Consider the following 8,762-nt stretch of genomic DNA (forward strand, 5'->3'; position numbering starts at 1 on the left):
GGGTTTCAAACCCCAACTTCTAAAAGGGTTTCTAACCGCAACCTGCGATAGAGTTTAAAGCCTGATTTTTCGCTAGGATTTCTAACACCATTTTCCGCTTCGGTTTCTAACCCCATATTGCTATAGCCTTTACAGCCGGATTTTTCGCTAGGGTTTCTAACCCCTATTTCTGATAGGGTTTCTAACCCCAACCTGCGATAGACTTTAAAGACCGATTTTTCGCTATGGTTTCTAATCTCAATTTCTGCTAGTGTTTCTAACGACTAATTCTGCTAGGGTTTCTAACCGCAAACTGCGATAGACTTTAAAGCCGGATTTTTCGCATGGGTTTCTAATCCCAATTTCTGCTATGGTTTCTAACCCCAACTTCTGCTAGGGTTTCTAACCCCAATTTCTGCTAGGGGTTCTAACCCCAACCTGCGATAGATTTTAAAGCCCGATTTTTCGCTAGGGTTTCCAACACCAATTTCTGCTATGGTTTCTAACCCCAACCTGAGATACAGTTTAAACCCCGATTTTTCGCTATGGTTTCAAACTCCAACTTCTAGTAGTGTTTCTAACACCAAAATGCATCAGAGTTTAAAGCCCGATTTTTCGCTAAGGTTTCTAACTCCAATTTTTGCTAGGGTTTCTAACAACCAATCTGCGATAGATTTTAAAGACCGATTTTTCGCTAGCGTTTCTAAACCCATTGCACGCTAGGGTTTCTAAGCCAAACTTGCGATAGACTTTAAAGCCCAATTTTACGCTAGCGTTTCTCATCCCTATTTCTGATAGGGTTTTCTAACCGCAACCTGCGATAGACTTTAAAGCCGGATATTTCGCAAGGGTTTCTAATCCCAATTTCTGCTATGGTTTCTAACCCAAACTTCTGCTAGGGTTTCTAACCCAATTTCTGCTAGGGTTTTTTAACCCCAACCTGCAATAGACTTTAAAGCCCGATTTTTCGCTTGGGTTTCTAAACCAATTTCTGCTATGGTTTCTAACCCCAATTTATGCTAGTTTTTCTAACCCTAATTTCTAGTAGTGTCTCTAACCCCAAGCTGCGATAGATTTTAAAGTCCGATTTTTCGCTAGGGTTTCTAACCGCAACCTGCGATAGATTTTAAAGCCCGATTTTTCGCTAGGGTTTCCAACCCAATTTCTGCTATGGTTTCTAACCCCAACCTGCGATAGATTTTAAAGTCCGATTTTTCGGTAGGGTTTCAAATCCCAACTTCTAGTAGGGTTTCTAACACCAAACTGCGACAGAGTTTAAAGCTCGATTTTTCGCTAAGGTTTCTAACTCCAATTTCTTCTAGTGTTTCTAACCCCAACCTGAGATAGAGTTTAAGCCCGATTTTTCGCTAGGGTTTCTAACATCATTTTCCGCTACGGTTTCTAACCCCAACTTGCTATAGCCTTTACAGCCGGATTTTTCGGTAGGGTTTCTAACCCTTATTTCTGATAGGGTTTCTAACCCCAATTTCTGCTGCGGTTTCTAACCCCAACCTGCTATAGAGTTTAAAGGCGGAAATTTCGCTAGGATTTCTAATCCCAATTTCTGCTATGGTTTCTAACCTCAATTTCTGCTAAGGTTTCTAACCCCAATTTTCTGCAAGGGTTTCTAACCCCAACCTGCGATAGATTTTAAAAGGGCCGATTTTCGCTAGTGTTTCCAACCCCAATTTCTGGTAAGGTTTCTAATCCAACCTGCGATAGATTTTAAAGTCCGATTTTTCGCTAGGGGCTTCTAACCGCAACATGCGATAGAGTTTAAAAGCCCCGATTTTTTCCTAGGGTTTGTAACACCAATTCTGCTAAGGTTTCTAACCCCAACCTGCGATAGACTTTAAATCCGGATTTTTCGCTATGGTTTCTAATCCAATTTTTGCTAGTGTTTCTAACGCCTAATTCTGATAGGGTTTCTAACCCCAACCTGCGATAGAATTTAAAGACCGATTTTCGCAAGGGTTTCTAATCCCAATTTCTGCTATGGTCTCTAACCCCAACTTCTGCTAGGGTTACTAACCCCAATTTCTGCTAGGGTTTCAACCCCAACTTGCGATAGATTTTAAAAGCCCGATTTTTTCGCTAGTTTTTTCCAACCCCAATTTCTGCTAAGGTTTCTAATCCCAACCTGCGATAGATTTTAAAGTCCGATTTTTCGCTAGGGCTTCTAACCGCAACATGCGATAGAGTTTAAAGCCCGATTTTTTCCTAGGGTTTCTAACACCAATTTCTTCTAAGGTTTCTAACCCCAACCTGCGATAGATTTTAAAGCCCGATTTTTCGCTAGGGTTTCAAACCCCAATTTCTGCTAAGGTTTCTAACCCCAACCTGCGATAGATTTAAAGCCCGATTTTTCGCTAGCGTTTCTAACACACCAATTTCTGCTAAGGTTTCTAACCCCAACCTGCGATAGAGTTTAAAGCCCGATTTTTTCCTAGGGTTTTTAACACCAATTTCTGCTAAGGTTTCTAAACCCCAACCTGCGATAGAGTTTTAAGCCCGATTTTTCGCTAGGGTTTTCTAACGGCAACCTGCTATAGAGTTTTAAAGCCCGATTTTTCGATAGGGTTCTAACCCCAATTTCTGCTAGAGTTTATAATCCCAACTTGCGATAGAGTTTTAAGCACGATTTTTCGCTAGGGTTTCTAACCCCAATTTCTGAAAGGGTTTCTAACCCCAATTTCTTGCTACGGTTCTAACACCAAGGTGCGATAGACCTTTATAGCCCGATTTTTCGCTAGGGTTTATAATCACAGTTTTGCTATAGTCTAATGTCCCAAGATCTGCCATGGTTTCTAACCTTAATTTCTGCTAGGGTTTCTTAACCCCAATTTCTTTGAAGGGTTTCTAACCCCCACCTGAGAATAACTGTAAATCCGGAGTTTTCGTAACGGTTTATAATCCCAAGTTCTGCTAGGGGTTTCTTAAACCCCAATTTCAGATAGGGTTATAATCCACAACCTGCTATTAGACGTTTAAAGCCGATTTTTCGGATAAGGGTTACCATCCCAATTTCTGCATGGTTTCTAACCCCAACTTTGCTAGGTTTTAAACCCATTTCTGCTAGTGGGTTCTAACCCGATGCGATAGATTTAACGTCCGAATTTTTAGCTAGGGTTTCCAATTCAAACCTGCGAAGAGTTTAAAGCAGATTTTTTCCTAGGGATTCTAACACAATTTCTGCTAAGGTTTATAACCCAAACCCCCCCGCGAACTACGACCTTAAATCCGGATGTTCCTTTGCTATGGTGACTAATCCCAATGTTCTAAGTTTTTCACACCCCAATTCTACAATAGTTGTCTATAACCCCAAGTGCGAAAACGTTAAGGACCCCGATTTTTCGCTAAGGGTTCTAACTCCATTTTCCTATACGGGTTTTCCACCCCCACACCTCAGATCGAGTTTAAAGACACCGGCATTTTTAGCTAGGGTTTCAACACAATTTCTCCGGCTTGACCGCTTTTAACCCAACTTTATAGGTCCTTACAGCCGTGGATTTTTCGCTAGGGTTTCTCTAAAACTTCCTATTCTCCTGACTTAGGCGATAGGGCTCTTATTAATCCACAAACTTGCGTAGACCACGTTTTAAGCACGATTTTTCTTCCGCTTAGGGTTTTTACACCCCCAATGTTGATAGGGTCTTTCTACAACCCATTTGTCTACGGTTGTTACAAACCACAGGTCGCGATAGACTTATAGCCCAGTTTTTCATAGGGTTTCCAAACCCAAAACTTTCTAGTAGGCGTTCTAACACACCAACACCTGCCAACAGAGTTAAAGTCCCGACCTTTTTCGCTAAGGTTTCTAACTCCAATGTCGCCTACTAGGGTTGTCTTCTAACCCATAACCTGAGATAGAGGTTAAAGCCCGACTCTTTCAGCTAGGGTTGCTAACACCAGTCCACGCTAGCGCTTCTTAACCCAAACTTTCCTATAGCGTTAAAATTGCCCCGGTCTTTTGAGCTCGGGTTCTAACCCTATTTCTGATAGGGTTCTATAACCCCAAAACTGCGAACAGCAATTTAAAGCCAAATTTCTAACGCTAGAGTTTTCCCACTACCTATTTCTGCTAGGGTTTATAACCCCAACGCTGCCGGATAGAGTTTAAAGCCCCGATTTTTCGATAAGGTTTATAACTCAATTTCCTAGATTTCTAACCACCACCAAATACTGAGATGAGGTAAAGCCCGATTTTTCGCTCTAGGTTTCGAACCCATTCTGATAGGGTTCTACACCCAACCATGATTGATCAGAGTTTAAAGCCCGCTTTTCTCCTAGGGTGGTTCTAAACCACCTAATTTCCGCTACGCGTTCTATAACACCACAACCCGTGCCTACAGCCTTTACAGCCGCACTTTTACTGGGTAGGGTTTAGTAAACCCTATTTCTGACTAGTGCGTTCCTCCTAACCCAACTCTGCGATCGACTTTAAAGAAGATTTTTTTTAGCAAGGGCTTTCCAATCACAAATTTCGCTATTAAAATTTCTAACCCAACTTCCTGTAGCGGTTTTTCTAACCCCTAATTTCGGCTAGGGTTTCTAACACCAACCTGAGATATACTTGACCCTCCAAGACCGATTTTTTTGCGCAAGGTTACCCAAATAGCCACAATTTCTTCCTATGTGTTCTCAACCACAACTTTCTGCTAGGGTTTCTAACCCACAATTTCTGACTAGGATTCATATCCCTCAGCGCCCTTTGCTGATAGAACTTTACTAAGCGCTGCATTTTTACCTGAGGGCTTCTCTAACCCCAATTTCACTAAGGGTTTTCTAACTCCCAACTGCGATGACGCCTTTAAAAACCGAACTTTTCGCCCTAGGACTTACTTGAACCCCAACTTTCCTGTCATAGGGTTTCTAACCCAAACAGCTGGGATGGACTTTAAAGCCCGACTTTTCTCACCCCCGCACTTTTTCGACAAGGGCTTTCTAACACCAACTGCGCTAGGGTTCTCTAACCACAACTTGCGACTAGACTTCTAAAGCACGAGTTGCTGTCCTTAGTGGTTACCTAACTACCCCAATTTTGAAGGTTTCTATACCCAACCATGCGATAGATTTTAAAGTCCTCCAGATTTTTCGCTAGTTTGTTTCCAACCGCAACGCGATTATAGAGTTTCAACGCCCCCGATGTTTCCCTAAGGTATTATAAAACCACTTTCTGTCACTAATGTTTATCACCAAAACCTGCGCTTCAGAATTAAATCAGGATTTTTGCTATGGTTACTACGGCAATTTCTTCTAAGTTTTTCAACCCAATCCTAACACCAGTATCCCTCATAAACACCCAAGCGCCCGATAAAAGTTAAGGCCCCGACTTTGCGCTAAGGCTTCTAACCCCAATTTATTTAGGGTTTCCTAACACTACCACCTCGATTGATACAGTTTTTTAACCCCCGATTTCTCGATATGATTTCTTAAAACCAATTTTCTGCTACGGTTTACTAACCACAACTTCGATAGATTTTTTAAATCACGCATTTTTTCGCTAGGGTCTTCTAACCCCCTAATACTGCCTATGGTTTCTAACCCCAATCTGCGATAGCTTTAAAGACCGATCCTTCTTCGATAGTGGTTCTAATACCAATGAACGCATTCGGGTTTCGAACCAAAACTTGCGATAGACTCTTAAAGCCCAATTGTACGCGACGCGTTTTCCTCTATCCTATTTATGCTAGGGTTTATAACCCCCACGCTTGCGGTAGACTGTAAAGCAACCGTTTTTCGATAGGGTTTCTCTCTAAACCCAAATTCCTACTGGCGTCTCTAACCCTCAAACTGCGATACGAGTTTAAAAACCGAAAATCTTCTCGCCTAGGATTGTTCTAACACCAAAATTATGTAGGGTTTCTAAACCCAAGCTGGGATGGACTTTAATCGCACGGGTGTTTATTTTTCGATAGGTTTATAACCCACCCAATTTCGCTTAGCGCGTTTCTAACCCAAACTTTGACGATACGACTTTAAAGCTCCCGATTTTTCCTAGTGTCTTCCAACCCAATTTCTGCAATGGTTTCTTAACACCAACCTGCGATAGATTTACAAGTCCGCTTGTTCTTTCGCTAGGGTTCCAACCGACAACCGCGATAGAGTTTTAAAGGCACGATTTTTTCTAAGGATTCTAACACAATTTATTGCTTAAGGTTTTCTAAACCCCAACCTGCGATAGGACTTTACAATCCGGATTTTTTGCTATGGTTACTTAATCGCTAATTTTCTGCTATGTTTTCTAAAAACCCCCCCAATTTCTAAAAGTATATCTAAACCCATAGCTGCGGATACTGTTAAGGCTTCGACTTTTCGCCTAAAGGTTTCTAACCCCCATTTCTTCTAGGGTTATCAACCCAACCTGAGATACAGCTTTAAACCCACGATTTTTCGCTTATGGTTTCGAACCCCAATTTCTGTCTACGGTTCTACCACAACCTTCGATGATTTTAAATCCCGATTTTCGCTCTAGGGTTTCCACACCCCCTAATTTATGCATATGGTTATAACCCCAATCTGCGATAGACCTTTTTAAAGACGATTTTTAGATAGTGTGTTATAAATTAACCTTGCATCGCTAGGGTTTTCTAACCCCAAACTTGCGAAGCACTTTAAGCACAATTTACGACGAGCTGTTTCTCATACCTATTTCTGTACTGGGTTTCAACCCCTACGACTGGATTTAGACTTCTTAGACTTTTAAAGCAAGATTTCGCTTTAGGTGTTCATAACCCCATGTTCCGCTACCGGTTTCTAACCCCAACTTGTTGCGAGAGACTTTTAAAGCACCGATTTTTTCGCTAGGGTTTTCTAACCCCAATTTCGATAGGGCTTTCAATACCCCACCTGCGATAGACTTAAATCCGGATTTTTCGTAACTCCTCTGGCTTTCTAATCCCAATTTCTGCTAGCGGTTTTTCTTAAAACTATTCATTCTGCTAGGGTTTCTAAACCCAACCCTTGCGATAGACATTTATAAAGACCGATTTTTCGATAGAGGTTATAAACCGCAACCTGCTATCAGAGTTTTTAAAGCCCTGATTTTTCGAGAGGGTTTCTCAACCCACAATTCTGCTAGAGTTTCTATAATCCCAAATGCGAGAGAGTTTTAAGCCACGATTTTTCACTAGGGTTTCTAAACACATTATGATAGGGGTCTTCTCACCACATATCTTATGCTACGGTTTCAACCCAAGGTGCGATAGTAGACGGTAAGCCCGACATTTTTCGCCTAGGGTTTCAAAACCCAACTTCTCACAACTTCTGTAGGGTTTCCTAATCACCATAACTGCAAACAGAGGTTAAAGCACGACCTTGTTCGTTAAGGGTTCCAACTCAAATTTATTCAGGGTTTCTAACACCAACTGAGATAGGTTAAAGCCCGATTTTTTTACGCCTTCAGCGGTCTCTCTAAACCCCTTTTTTATGCTAGGTTTCTAACCCAAAATTTGCGATCTAGACTGCTGTGAAAGCCGGATTGTTTCGACCTAGGGTTTCCAATACCATATTGATGATAGGGTTTTCTAACCCAAAACCCGTGCGATAGAATTAAAGCAAAATTTACGCCGCGCGTTCCAATACCCTATTTTGCCCTAGGGATTTAACCCCCAGAGATGCGACTAGCCTGCGATATACTTTTTAAAGCCCGATTTTTAGCTAAGGTTTCCAACACATTTGTCGCTACGGGTCCTAACCCAAACTTGCTATAAATTTACATTGACGGAATTTACGGTTAATAGTGGTTCGACACCCTATTTCTGATTTAGGGTCTGTTCTAACCCAACCTGCCGTGTTTCATTCCAGAATTTAACGAACGATTTTCGCCCTAAGGGTTTCCAATCAAAATTTGTCTGATATAAATTCTACCCACAATATGCTAGGGTTTCACCCCATTTCTGAACTGCGATCGACTTTAAAGACCCCGATTTTTGACAGGTTTCTAACCGCAAATGCTATGGTTTAAAGACCGATTTTTCGATAGGGTTTCTAAACCAATTCTGCCTAGAGTTTATAATCCAAATTGCGCGATAGAGTTTAAGCACGATTTTTCACTAGGGTTTCTAACCCCAATTTATGATAGGGTTTCTAACCCAATTTCTGCTAAGGTTTATAACACCCAAAGGGGCGATAGACTGTATAGCCGATTTTCGCTAGGGTTAAAACCCCAACTTTCTCAACTTCTAGTGGGTTATAACACCAAACTGCAACAGAGTTTAAAGCCCGATTTTTCGTTAAGGTTTCTAACTCCAATTCTTCTAGGAGGTTCTAAACCAACTTGATACTAGAGGTTTAAAGCCCGATTTTCGCTAGGGTTTCTAAACCCCTTTTATGCTGGGTTTCTAACCCAAACTTTCTATAGGCTTTTAAAGCGGATTTTTCGCTTAGGTTTCTATCCCTATTCTGAGAGGGTTTATAACCACAAACTTGCGATAGAATTTAAAGCCCAATTTACGCTTAGCGTTTCCCAGACATAATTTCTGCTAGGGTTTCAAACCCCAAGCGGGCGATAGACTTTAAAGCCAGATGTGTTTTTTTCGCTAAGGTTTCCAACACATTTGTCGCTACGGGTCCTAACCCAAACTTGCTATAAATTTACATTGACGGAATTTACGGTTAATAGTGGTTCGACACCCTATTTCTGATTTAGGGTCTGTTCTAACCCAACCTGCCGTGTTTCATTCCAGAATTTAACGAACGATTTTCGCCCTAAGGGTTTCCAATCAAAATTTGTCTGATATAAATTCTACCCACAATATGCTAGGGTTTCACCCCATTTCTGA

The sequence above is a fragment of the Actinia tenebrosa genome, unplaced genomic scaffold (genome assembly GCF_029948245.1).
Source record: "Actinia tenebrosa isolate PJP-AT-01 unplaced genomic scaffold, QUT_ActTen_1.0 PGA_scaffold14__42_contigs__length_11649687, whole genome shotgun sequence".
Classification (NCBI taxonomy): Eukaryota; Metazoa; Cnidaria; class Anthozoa; order Actiniaria; family Actiniidae; genus Actinia; species Actinia tenebrosa.